At 38.5% G+C, this 14899-nt stretch overlaps 1 protein-coding gene across 1 annotated transcript in view; it reads left to right on the top strand.

Annotated features, from left to right (window-relative positions):
* The first annotated feature begins 3424 nt into the window (after positions 1-3424).
* LOC128556771 (uncharacterized) overlaps positions 3425-14899 on the top strand; it is a 32919-nt gene continuing 21444 nt past the window's right edge. The window contains exon 1 of the mRNA XM_053542453.1: positions 3425-3514. The gene's annotated coding sequence lies outside the window, so the exon portion shown is untranslated. The remainder of the gene's footprint in view (positions 3515-14899) is intronic.

Genomic DNA, 14899 nt, shown 5'->3' with positions numbered 1-14899 from the left:
ATGACTAACATTATTCTAAACAAAGCGTGCAAATTATCGTTCTCAGTTTTAAATAATTGACAAAACAGAGATCAGTATTTTTTTTAGTATTTTCGTAATTGGAAGTCATCAATTTATTGATACGTCCTGGCTTTTCGTAAAAAAGAAACTAGCATGCAGTTATTATATATATCATTTTATCTCCGCGTGTAACACAGTAGCTCTAGATGTCATATTACATTTAAAACAATTGTAACATATAAAAAACCGCTTTGTGTTATAAATGCTATTGTGATCCTGACACCCTTCGAGGGAGAAAAAAATCCCTTCTCCAGTATTTACGCATAATGTGCTATTAAGCTTTAAATTATGACACCTCTCATTAAATTTCATACGAATGAGAATTTAGGTAAGAGGTGTTGATTTGATTAAATTTGGAGTGACTGAATCACTTTTGACACCACAGTATAAGCTATCTGGCTTTCAGAACTATTTTAATGGCAGGCTACTAAATAGAACGAGAAAAGTTAAACGAATGGAGAAACCTAATTAGATGAAATAGATTTTCTGTTTTATTTACTTTAAAAAGACCTCCGATTTTTTAAATAATAATTTTCATCCAGTCCGTCACAAAAATGAGACCTTGCAGCTTACACGGATCAATGATGAATATCACGTCTAGGGTTGGATACCGGTTCCCGGTATCGGTACCGTACCGAATAATCACTTCGTAAAGTACCGGTATATACCGTTTCGTAAAGAACCGGTTCCGATTCCGGTATTTCCATAAAAGTAAATAAACAAAATAATTACCAAATCCGCGGCAAAAGAAAGCAGAAATTAAGCAAATAGTATTTGAAACACAGTTATAACGCGATCGACATTGTTTACTGTGACACCGCTCCCAGTAACATGGAGAGCTGGCCTTGCGAATAATTTCGTATGCTAAATATTATTATAAAAAACTTCTTTTCCCGTCGTTTTAAACTACGTGAATCATACTTAATTGCAAAATATACGACATTTTTTTGCTCTTTGTCATATTCTATCAAAACAAATGAAAAAAAAAATTATTTTAATAAAAGTTACGAAACTAAGCTGTAACCTACGTAAACAAGTCATCGGTTTTCGCGAACTAATAGAAATACGTTATTGCTGGTTGTTTCAAGCGTTTTGAGGGTTATTTTTCAATGAAAATTGTGTTGGAAAAGATGTTGCAATTTAAATACATTACTAGTTAACCTGGTTGAAGATTTATCATGAGTGACAACGAGTCTGACTTGTTAAATGGGTTAATTTGAAAGTTAGTTAGTGTTGAATTTCACAGTTCTCGTCAGTGTAGAGCAAGCATTAACACAGTCAGTGAGTCCTAGAATTAGATTGCACAGTGAGCGACGTATCTACTCTTTTTTTTATTTTGGAAAACTCTAGTTTGTAAAATATGTTTATTTTATTTACTCTTTCATAATTTTAGTACAACATCAAATTAACAGACTTAAAATGTTTATATATCAAAGCAAATTTTCCTGTATAACTACTTAAAACGGTGTATTTAATACTAACCAAATCATTGCTTATGTGATGTACTTCAAAGCTTGGTATCGGTATCGGTATCGTTAAAAATACCGTATCGTTTCGTTGGTATCGGTATCGGACCGCTTCGTCCTTAACGATATCCAACCCTAATCACGTCTGAAACCTAAAAAAGAAAGGTTTCTTTCTCGGGAGTGATTTCTGGAACATCATGCTACATTATAAATTCACTGACTTGTTAATATTGCCCAAAATTTTACTTTAAGCAAAGAAAAACAACCAGCACTAGTGAAACATAAAACGCTTTTCAATTACAATTTCGCGTTTGCTGTCACCTCCGCTTGTTGCTACGCAACGCAATACGCTGAAGTGCCCGGATATCCGACCTGATCAATGTAAGTCTATGGGAAAACAATTGGTGGTCTCTAACCTAATGTGATTAAAATTTTACATGAATACTGATTACATTTATTTGATATGTCATCTCAACTAAAATATGACGTAAATGACCCACAATATCTTGTAAAACGAGACTCCTACACAGTCTCTACTGGTACGGACACTTCGAAAATACCGTCATGTCATATGTGCAAAAACACAAATTACATTTTCAAGGCCGTGTTCTTTCAACTCTACACGTGTTCTTATTTCTTTTGTTCTTTCCATCATTAAGAAAAATAAAAGAGAAGACGAAACGTCTTTCTCACGTGTTTACATTTAGGATGAAATCCGATAATGTCCGAATGTCGGTTGAAGGCACGGATTAAAACGCAGACGAATAACGCAGACGATATGGGGCGCTTATAAGGTAGCAGGGTAGAGACCACCAATTGTTTTCCCATAGACTTACATTATAACATTATGGCGTGTACGGCCTTCCATACATCGAAGCATGTGTATCTAACTACATAGTTTTCAAGAACTATCTTAGTTCTACCAAAATATCGGACAAAAAACATATGAATAGTGATACTTTATTTAAGTAATTTTCGTGTGAATGAGATGACCCCCTGTTTACATCGTTGGCATGGCGGGAGAAATTCGTTTGATAAAACTTTTTTTCAATACACATAAAATGTAGCAAATTTTGTCAAAATGTATAATAAAATACTGTAAATGCAGTGAAAAAATATCAATTTTGAGAAAATAATCTCTTCCTGGGTTTGTTTACATGACTGACCAATCAGAACGCACAGACGTTACCTTATTCCCAGGTATACACTTACCTCATTCCCAGTAAGTTCCCTGTACTTTTTTGAACTGGTGGTCTCTGACCAGCAAGGTACACTTAGATGCGAAAAATTTGGGCACGGACGGTCTTACATGTAGCGAGTCGCAATATTGCACTTCCCCTATGAGCAAAATTTGGGTGGCTATTTTATAAATTGCGTGGATGTTTTGTGCTTTTAATTAATGGCAAGATCAGGATTCTCATACAAGAATAAAGAAAGTTATCAAAGCGAAAGGTTTACATCATCCATGAAAAATAGCGTGCCAAAATCATCAATTTTGCATCTTTTGAACAGTCTACAATGATCCCGCTGCAAGAACACTGTCCAATTTTATTGCATTTCTTAATTTAATAGTCCTTACTGAACGTCAGGACATAAACGGAATGGGGGCCCATCCAGCTCGTTTTTTCGGAAAATAACGAAAATGTTCCTGAGTATCAATCAACAAGCACAGAACCCTTCCGTGAATTGAATTTTTCCGCGAAATGGTGTCTCATTGATCATACAAAGCTACCAGTAGTTAGTTTTCCAACTGACATCAGAATTTTACATGTATCGGCTGTATAAATTTTCTAAAGAATTAATAATCATTATCTCTCACCTTAATTTACAGACATCCAAAATCACGATGTTCTCTTTATAACAAATATTGAGGGGGGGCCAAAATTCGAAAGTGTACCCTGCTACCTAAGTTGCCCACATTTTGTATACTTTAGTGTAGAATTTCTTTTGATTTTATCCTGATGAAGGTCATTATATGACCGAAACCGGTAGATTTTATTTAATTAGTAAACTTTACCCGTTGTTTGATGTGTTGTTCCTCTTAACTCTCTTTTATTATATATGCTAAATAAGACTGACTTTTTGGTGAATGATTTCTAATGTTTATTGACATTACCAATCTTCAACATCTGGAAATATATACAGAGTGAACTAAGTAAACAAATCATAATATATGTAATAATAATCATAATCCTATATCTCCCCCCCCCACCCCAAGTCTTTGGGCATGAAGTATTGTTATGTATGAAACAAAGACTGACTAGATATAAAATGAAATGAATCAAACATAAAATAATTATGACAAGACTAGTTTAAGAAAATTACATGTTTATATGTTTATAATCATTTTGATTGTCATGTTATGTAGTCCAACACTATGATGATCCTTTAATTGATATATTTCACTAGATGTCCAATGTTGATTAACAAAACTTTTACTTAAAGTTAACAAACTGGCACATACATGTATATAGTAATAAACAATGTGAACAATAAACAAAAGTACACATCAACAAAACAGTCTGTCTATGGCACTGAGCTCATGTCAAGTTCATAATCCTGCTGCCAAATTGGCGGAATCTTGGATCTGGTTGGCCGTCGAGTTTTTGGCTGTACGGGTGCAAGTGTCGGTATAGGGTCTGTTGGAGGGGCTGGTGTCTTTCCAGTGTCAGTTTGTGAGTCATCATGACTGCAACTCTGTGGTGTCTTTCCAATGTCAGTTTGTGAGTCATCATGACTGCCACTCTGTGGTTGGTTGTCGGGACTCGAGGGGTGTGTGGGGAAAGACAGGCGGCGTCCAAAGCCCTTGTGGACAGCAGACCTGACAGGTGATGTCGTTCTTGGGCCTATTGGTGTTTGTATTGTCTTTGGTATCTTGCCAATGGGGCTTGGTGCAAGTTCAGCTGGTGTCCGTGGAGGGGTTTGAACATTGGGAGTTACAGGTGGCAAAGAGGGCGTGACAGGTGCGGGTGGGGTCTGAGATGGCTTGGTGATGCTTAAATCTGTTTCGATTGTGAGTCTCTTCGCTGGTAACTGTACAGGAGTGTATTTACGCAGGAATTTACGGTTGCGTATGGTGACACGTCTTGAACCATCGATGCGCACAGCATATTGGTCATATTGTCTAACCTCTATGACCTCCCCAGTCTTATCCCACTTTAGGGGGTGAGGACCAACTTGATTCTGAATACGAACGTAATCCCCTACTGCTAGAGGTAACAAACGCTTTGTGTGTTCGCTCAGACGTTCAGCACACTTCATATGTCTATTTCTTAGTGCATCTTCACGAGCTAAAGCTGTAGATTGCCAAGTATTGTGGGGTTTGTATTTGCCAGGAGGTATTGGAATAAAGTCCTTAATCGAGCGACCAAAGACACACATCGCAGGAGAAAGTTTAGTGTCTCTGTCAGGAGTGTTTCGCAGTTGTAACATTGCGCGTTGCATCTTATCAGTGTCTATGTCGCCAGATTCTGTAGTGTTGTCCATTAAAAGCCGTTTAACTGATTTTACACCAAGTTCAGCGCGGCAGTTGCTGTGTGGGAATGCCACTGAGGACAGTCTGTGGTGAACACCCCAGTCTTGGAGGAATGTACGCGTAACTGTGGCAATGAATTCTGGTCCGCCATCTGAGGCAAGCTCGTCCGGAATACCATATGTAACAAATGTTCGTCGTAAACAGGATACTAGACCATCTGCACCATTTGTTGCTCTCTCCACTATTTGCCAGTTTGAGTAGCGGTCAACAATAACCAGGTAGTGATTGCCTTTGTATGTGAAGTAGTCTGCACAAATGCACTGAAATGGATATTCAGGGGAGGTAGGTGGTATGGGTGGAGCACAGGGATTGGAAGGTGTAATACGGTTGCAATGGGTGCAGTTCCATCTGATGTCACTGATAGCTTGGGTGATGCCAGGCCAAAAAACAGAAGCCTCAGCCCTTGATATCATGGATGTAACGCCTTGATGTGCCGCGTGCAGGGCTGGTAGCACCTCATCCCTGAGTGAGCCTGGAATAACGACTCTGTCCTTGTACAGGATGACGCCATCAACGGTGGTCAGGTCTTCTCTGAATTGGAAGAAGTCTTGGACTGGTTCAGACATCTCGCTGCGGGTCGCCGGCATACCTTGTTCAATTAAGTCAGAAAGCTGGAGCATATCATAGTCGCTTGCAGTGGCTGTTCTCACTCTATCCCATGTGACTGATCTGATGCTTAAAGCGTTTAAAGTCAGTACTGCAGTGGACACGACACTACATTCTACATCTACCATAGCAATATCGTCAGGAAGGACCAGTTGCACTGCTTCACCAGTAGGGTGCCTTGAGAGACAGTCCGTTGCTCGGTGTTTCACTCCAGGTATGTGGATCATTCTGAACCTGTAACGTAAGGTTTTCTCTTTCAAATTCCGCAAGCGGGTGTTTGAAATGTCTTCAAGGGATCTGTCATTGAATATCTTAAGAAGGGGCTTATGGTCCACAGCGATGACAAGGTCGGAACAACCAAGGACAAAGTATCTGGCCTTCTCAATAGCATCTGCAACTGCAATGGCTTCACCTTCAATTGGGGCATAGCGGGACTCGGCAGAGTGGGTAAACCTACTATCCACAAGTGTAACCTTCCATCCCATGTGACAACAAAACGGTTTAACGGTAGGACAAGAGCAGTGCTTTTGCAAGAGCCAAAAACCAATTCCTGTTTTAGACCAGTCAGTTGCCAGACATGTAAGTTTAGCAGGGTCAAAGATGGTAACACCCTCTTCAATCTCTCCGGCAATCACATTCTTAGATTCCTCAAAAAGTTCTTGTAGCTGGCCAGTCCATTCGAAACGGACGTCTGGTTTGAGCAGGTTTCTGAATGGTTGCATGCGGTCCGTCATGCTGAAAGCATAAGATACCTGGTTAATTAAACCGAACCATGACCGGACATCAGTAAGATCCTTGGGGGCAGGGAAGTCAGTGATAGCTCGAATGTACCTTGGACTAGGAAGAACTTCAGTTGGAGATATTACGAAACCGGCAAATTCTACTGTGTCAGCACCAAAGACAAATTTCTCTGGGTTAAGAACAATGCCATTCCTTCCGCAGACGTCTAGCCAGTTAGCAGCCTGATGGAAACTGTCTTCAATGGTATCTGCTCATAGGAATGCGTCATCTACACACTTAGTTTTGTCGGCTATGTCGGCAACAATCTCATCGTAACGTCTAGTATAGCCGTCTCCAGAAGCAATGTAGCCCTGAGGTGCAGTTCTGTAACGGTACCTTCCCCAAGGAGTGATGAAGGTTGTCAAGTGGCGGTATCCATTCCAAGCATCAAATATAGTCTTCTTTTTGCCGGCTGGTACAGATCTGGCTTGTAGGAATGGGGAGGCGGTGTGGTGTGTTTCTCTAGTAGCGTGGGCATTCAGTGCTTGGAAATCAACTGTACGCCTCGGTTTGCCATTCTTTTTAGCACATACCACCATTCTATGGCACCATGTAACAGGGTCACCAATGGGAACCTTCTCTAGAACACCTAGTCGAACATCTTGGTCGAGTCCATCCTTAACAGCATCCCTCCAGTGTAGTGGGACTGGCATGGGCGTATGGTGAGCTATCGGTTTAGCATCTGGGTTAACCATTAATTTCATTGGAGGACATTCCATGAGAGGTAGTTGTTGGTGCTCACATGTATTAAATGTGAATGCTCCATAGTAGTTAAGGAGGTAATGTTGAAGCTTTTCACGATTTTCAACTGTAGCAGGGAAGGGTAGCGTCTTCGGTAATGGAGGGGGTAGCTGGCGTGAGGGGCAACCACAAGGTGCTACAGTAGGATCGTGGATGGCATTGAGACTCTTGGCCACTGGGACATTCATTTGTGGGAATTTGGGTGGGATAATTCCTAAGTCCACACAGGCTTCCCTACTGAGAAAGAGCTTATCTGAGCTGTCAGTGACATAAGTCATTTGTTTCGTAACTGCAGTGCGTCCATTAGGATCTGTACAAGATATGCGCAGGAGGATGGCGCCAAGTATCTTTATGCCATCATTGTTTGCGGTATGCATGCGCATGGTTACAGGTACCAAGTCCTTTTCGCTGAGTCCAAGGCGGTGGATTATCTTAAGTCCGGCAAGGCAGCTCTGACATCCGGTATCGGCTAAGGCAGTAACTGGAGCTGAAATAGAGGTTACATGCATAGTATCTAAACCAAGTACAGCATAATCATGTGACAGTGTCTGAATAACAACATTTATAAATGGTTGTGGTTTTGATTTCTGTCGTACCCATGAGTCATGTAACGTGTCATACACGTGGTGATCAAGAGGAACAGTTTTATTAACAGAGCACACTTCAGAATTTGAACTGTTTGAATATAATGGGGATGTATCAAACACAGTACAGAAATTATCAAACACAGCATCTTCGCTTGATGCTGGCTTTGGTGGTCTACCACGGGATGGGCGTCTTGAGAAGGGTTTGTCCTTGCTGCGACACACTGTCTCAAAATGATTATCACGTTGGCAAATGTCACACTTGTGGCCATATGCTGGACAGTTTGACCGGCGTGTGGCTGCTGAAGATTGTTTCCCATGACCGCGCTTCCCACAGTAGTTACAGAGTTCCTGTTCAGTTCTGTTCGCTTGTTGTTTAGATTGTCTATATGAGCTAGATGACGCTTCTACAGCTTGTGTGTCAAAGAGGCGAGATGCAGATCGCTTGCCTGCCTCTTTAGCTTCAACAAATTTATACACATCCTCTAATGACATAGCTTGATTCTGATCACCAAGAAGGTCCATTTGTATTTCAGGGTCACACAAGCCTCTGCTTAAAACGTCGCGCATTATAGCTTCTGTATAGTTAACATTCTCGTTACAGTTAGCACACTTGATGATGAACTTGCAAATGTTCGCTTGATCCTGTAAACGTGCGCCAAAACTCCTGATTGTCTCATCTCTATCCTGTCGCATATTATGTAACGTTACACAAGCTACCATAGTGTTCTCTTCTCTCACCGCTAATTTACGAATAGAAGCCATAACTTCATCATGAGTTTTGTCCTTAAGGGTTCCGCCAGCTGACCGGGTAAGATCTTTGCGAAGCGGTTCATCACAGCACTCAATAAGTTGGATGACCTTATCAGGTCCATCAATCTTTGTTGCCGTAACATAGTCGTTCCACCTAGATTGGAAGTAAGCTCAATCCTCAGAAGTTCCAGCAGCTGTAACGACTGGTCTGCGCACTCGTTCAACTTTTGCGACGGCAGCAGGTGGAGCAGCTGGGTGCGTCACACTATGAGCCTTAATAAGTTCAACAATTATACTGGCATCCACATCCGGTGTCTTGTAGTCACAGCCAGGAACTGGGCAGGATACTTCCGGCATTTTGAAGATGGTTACCAGTGGTTGCGATTTGTCATTATACTGTGAGATTTGAAATCAGCGTCCTGTTGAAATGTTGAAGATAAATAAGACTGACATCTATTTGGTGAATGATTTCTAATGTTTATTGACATTACCAATCTTCAACATCTGGAAATATATACAGAGTGAACTAAGTAAACAAATCATAATATATGTAATAATAATCATAATCCTATATATGCCGTCTCTGGAAGAGCAGGGCGTATTATGTAAACATCCGTCGCGGCAGGTGGGCTGTTGGCGTCTAAAAACATGTCCGCTCTCTAAGTCTAACAATTTTCATCATTCAATTTTCACCAAACTTAATGACAATGTTTTTGGGCATAATTTCTTGACCAAGATTGATATCCAGCAAAAACGCGCCAGGCGCTCTTGAGTTATGGCCCTTTAATTACTCAAAATCTGCAAATTTAGCATTGTCCGTCCTCTACATCAAACAGTTTTCATCCGATCTTCACCAAACTTGGTGATAATGTGGGCATGATATCTTGGCCAATCTTGATAATCAGCAAAATCCCCTCGTGCACTCTGGAGTTATGGCCCTTGAATTACTCCAAAATCAGCAAATGTATAGCCTTGTCCGCCCTTTAAGTCGAAAAGTTTTCATCCTATCTTCACCAAAGTTAGTGACAGTGTTTGTGGGCATAATATCTTAGCCAAGCTCAATAACCAGCCGAATCTCCCCAGGCACTCTTGGATTATGGTCCTTGAATTCGGCCTAATTTGATGAAGGGCATATTTTGTGACAGTCTGCCACTCTTGTTAACATATAATTTATTAGGAAGTGTCTAGCCGTCCGGTAACCGGACGCCTAGCCTGCGTTCTAGTCGTCCGGTTTCCGGACGGCTAGCAAATCCTCAGCGGATTTTCTAGTCGTCCGGTAATTGATTTCCTAATGAATAAGACATGATTTTATATAGTTTTAATGTTATTTACTTAAGATATCTACTTACTTACCTGCAAACAAAATTTTGTGTAGGCTAAATACATACTATAAACATTTACAATAAATCACTGCATTATTCAGCCGATAAAATGGAAGTTTGCCGAACTCAATAATGGCGAGATCGACGTGGCGTCTCTTACTAAAATTTGTTCATCTGGAGGCTTTTATGAGATCGGAATTTTTAATTTTTAACAACTTTTTCACTGGATTTTTCAAAATTGAAACAGTTTTGAAGTACTTTCAATTTTCATATTTTAGTATTCAAATATTTTTTAATGAATAACTGTTTTAAATAACATCTAATTTCAAAAGCGGCAGCGTGGTGTTCAAAACTTTAAGAAAAACCGGAAAACGGGATTTATCCTTAATGTTGATATGGTCAATAGTTAGCGTTCATAATTATTTTATTTTGAAATAATATTATATTCAAAATTAATGAATGAATTGCTTTTTTAAGCTTTCCATTCTTCAAAAAGTTTGTGTTTTAATAATTAAAGTTTAGGCCGTTAGAAAAAACATCACATTTTACAAAATAGCATATCCATGGACGTTCGGCGATCAATGTTTTATCATTTCTAAAAAAAGAATATCAACGGATTTGTAAACAAACACGATCTCTTGCGTTTAATCGACTGAAAAATCAGATAAGTATTGATATTTTAAGTAAATAACATGTAAAACTATATAAAATCATTACTTATTCATTAAGAAATCAATTACTGGACGACTAGAAAATCCCCTGAGGATTTGCTAGCCGTCCGGTAACCGGACGACTAGAACGCAGGCTAGACACTTCCAATTTATTAATTAGGTACAGTATTCTGTATGAGAATGGCAACGATGAAAGCTTTGATGCAAAAGGAAACATTTTAAAACTTAAATCCTTGAGAAAAATTACGTGTATTTTCTCAAAATACTCGAGTTCAGTTTCTTTTTATGCAGAGCGCTTTACAAAATCTTTGAAAACAAGCTTTTCTTAGCTCATCTGATTTTTTTAAAAAAATGTCATCACTTGATCAGCGTCAGCGTTGCCTGGTTAAGTTTTATGTTTAGGTCAGCTTTTCTCCTAAACTATATATGAAGCTATTGCTTTGAAACTTGCAACACTTGTTCACCATCATAAGCTGACCCTGTACATCAAGAAACATAACTCCATCCTGCTTTTTGCAAGAATTATTGCCCCTTTTGGACTTAGAAAATCAGTTTTCTTGGTTAAGTTTTATGTTTAGGTCATTTTTTCTCCTAAACTATCAAAGCTTTTGCTTTGAAACTTGAAACACTTGTTCACCATCATAAGCTGACCCTGTACAGCAAGAAACATAATTCCATCTCTTAAACTTCTTGAAGGATAATTATGAAACTTGGATAAAATGGGACGATGTGCAGAATTGATGAGTCAGCCATGCTGTCTCAAGGTCAAGGTCACAACTTAGAGTCAAACGTTTGAGCCTTCTATTTTGTGTCCATTTTGTATCTCCTAAACCCCTTTAAGGATTTACATTAAACTTGGGTCAAATAATCACCTCATCAAGAACTCATGATTCAGCCATGTCAACTTAAGGTCAAGATCACAAATTTGAGACTACCATTTCGTGTCCGCTCTGTATTTCTTAAACCTCTTGAAGGATTTTTATTAAAACTGGATTAAATAATCACCTCATCAAGACGATTGTGCAGAACTCATGAATCAGCTATGTCGGCTCAAGGTCAAGGTCACAACTCAAGGTCAAAGGTTTGAGCCTTCCATTTTGTGTCCGCTCTGTATCTCCTAAACTCCTTGAAGGATTTTCAGTAAACTTGGGTCAAATGATCACCTCATCAAGACGATGTGCAGAATTGATGAGCCAGCCATGCTGGCTCAAGATCAAGGTCACAACTTAGTCAAACGTTTGAGCCTTCCATTTTGTGTCCATTCTGTATCTCCTAAACCCCTTTCAGGATTTTTATGAAACTCGGGTCAAATGATCACCTCATCTAGACAATGTGCAGAATTCATTGGTCAGTCCCGACAGTTCAAGGTCAAGGTCAAAGTCAAAGGTTTACCCTTTCACTATCTATACCAGTGGCAGGGGATTTAGCTGTCTTTAAGACTGCTTTGTTATAGTGGAACTGTTCTGGTTTTATTTTAAATAGTTATCAAGTGACAGGTATTATATTGTTTTAGAATTAATATGAAGATTGGGTAAGGAAACTGCTTATAAAATCTTGCAGTTTAATTTCAAGTTCTTCATGATTTTGTATTGTTGACTACACAACACAGTTTTATCGGCTTTCTTTGATATATTCTCATTCACCCCGGCTTTACCTTAGATCACATGTAATGTTACAGTACCAGTATTAGTGAAAACAAGGCTATTCAGCTCCTATACTTATTAATAATGGCTATTTTGTTTTCTACAAAAGTTCAATACGTGACAAGACTTTATGTAGTCATTTTTACTACCTCTTAGGTAAGGCAACTTAAAGATACATTGAAGGAGCAGTGATATGTATTCTAGAGGTTGCCATGGAAACACCATTAGTATTTATTGGATAGGAAAAGATTGTGCTTAGTACACTGTGTTTAGTACACTTTTATTCAGTGCCAGTTATCCTATGCCTTTATAACTGTAGTAAAACTTCACCAAAATGGACCAAAAATTAGTTTTTTTCCGCCAAATTATCTCACTTATTTGTTGTGTACACCTTTACAGATACATCTCACCTTATTTCTATGAGGTCAGTTAATTCGAATACTATGCAACTACAGTCTTATTTCTCTAGTGACACCCCTGAAGAGTAGATACCTCTACAGAGGCTGATAATTCTTTTCCTTTAAACGGAATCCATCCAGCTGGCTTACAGAAGGTTGGTGGTTCTGCCAAGGTGCCCTCTCGTGATGAAATAATGCATGGAGGGGCACCCAGGGTCTTCGTCCACCATCAAAGCTTGAAAGTCGCCATATGACCTATAATTGTGTCGGTGCGACGTTAAACCCAACTAAAAAAAATTAAACATGTCACATCTTTCAATTTTGGACAGTACCATTAACTGTTAAAAGCGGCGCATACAAAAAAGAAACTGAACGGTGAACAGTGCAGATCTTACTTAGACTGCATAGATGTGCAGGTTGATCATGATCTACACTGGTCTCAAAGGCAGAATCAGTCGTGTCCAGCATGATTAGGGTTAAGATGACATTCTTGCTATATTTAAGATCAGAGCGAACGCATAAGAGTGTTCGTTGTTCAAATATTCTTCATTTTCGTATTTCCTAGCAAAACGCAATAAGTTTACATTGGCAAATTAATAACATGGTTATGATTTCGGTGAAAGTTTTGCTGCGCAACCAGAAACAGTCAGTTTGGCAATAAAACTTAGAATGGCCATTATTTTACATGACAGGGACAAAAAATGAAAATAAGGTGTGAAACTTCAGAATTATGTGTAGCTTTCTTTGCTAGTATTCTTTGTTCGCCAATAGATTGAATGAACCATTCCTTTGCATAAAGTAAACCCCCTTTTATTTTTAGTTCAGCTGAGCAATGCTCAGGCGAGTTTTTTTGATCGCTCGATGTCTGTCTGTCTGTCTGTTAACATTTAGCTTGTGTATACGAAAGAGGCTGTATTTTTCAGCTGATCTTCATGAAATTTTGCCTTGATGAAATCTAGACCAAGTTTAAAAATGGGTCAACAATTAGATCACTAGGTCAGATAAGAAAAAACTTGCGTATGTGCTACAGGCTGTATTTTTCAATTGATTTTCATGAAATCTGGTCAGAATAATTGCCTTGATAAAATCTAGGTCGAGTATGAATATGGGTTATCTAGGATCAAAAAGTAGGTCACTAGGTCAAATCAAAGAAAAACCTTATGTATGTGATAGAGGCTGTATTTTTAAATTGATCTTCATGGAATGTTGTCAGTATGATTGCCTTGATGAAATCTAGGTCGAGTTAGAATATGAGTTATCTTGAGTCAAAAACTATGACAAATCAAAGAAAAATCTTGTGTATGCGATAGAAGCTGTATTTTTCACTTCAACTTCATGAAAGTTGGTCAGAATCATTGCCTTGATAAAATCTAGGTCAAGTTCGAATATGGGTCATCAAAAACTAGGTCACGAGGTCAAATCACAGAAAAACCTTGTGTTATAGAGGCTGTATTTTTCAATTGATCTTTATAAAATTAGGTCAGAATGATTGCCTTGAAAAAGTCTAGGTCTAGTTTGAATACGGGTCTTCTGAGGTAAAAAACAATATCACTAGGTCAAATCAAAGAAAAACCTTGTGCATGCGACAGAGACTGTATTTCTTAATTGGTCTTCATGGAACTTTGTCAGAATGATTGCCTTGATGAAATCTAGGTCGAGTTTGAATATAGGTCATCTGGAACAAAAACTAGGTCACTAGGTCAAATCAAAGGAAAACCTTGTGTATACAATAGAGACTTATTTTTCAATTGGTCTTCATGAAATTTGGTCAGAATGATTGCCTTGATAATATCTAGGTCAAGTTTGAATATGGGTTATCTGGGGTCAAAAACTAGGTCACTAAGTCATATCTAAGAAAATACTTGTTTAAACTCAAGAGACATTTTTGGTCCAATCTTAATGAAAATTAGCCAGAATATTTGTTTCTATGAAATCACTAGGTCAAACATTTTTACACTGTTGTATGTTTCTAAGGTGAGCGGCCTAGGACCATCTTAGCCTCTTATACATTTTAATTCTGTAATTATTTTAATGAAAGAAAAGTTTTTTGTAGAGTGCAATAAGTTATAATTGTCATGAATTATTCTGTACAAGTTAACTATTTTTCCATTTGTATGCAAGTTTTAGCAGTATGAAACGGTTATAAAGTACAATTATTTATTCAGATTTTACTTTGGACGGACGTTCTTCTGTCTTATTCTGTATGAAATTTTATATTCGTAAGAATACTTGAATTTTCCGAGTAAATGTAAATGCATGGTCCTCTTTAAATAGTTATGTTTCTTCATAATTTTGGAAATTTGTCCGACCAGAACATAATTGTTTTACAAGTCTGTTGTT

Source organism: Mercenaria mercenaria, chromosome 1 (assembly GCF_021730395.1).
Source record: "Mercenaria mercenaria strain notata chromosome 1, MADL_Memer_1, whole genome shotgun sequence".
NCBI lineage: Eukaryota > Metazoa > Mollusca > Bivalvia > Venerida > Veneridae > Mercenaria > Mercenaria mercenaria.
Note: the sequence above shows the minus strand (reverse complement) of the source record. Positions and strands in the feature narration are given on the sequence as shown.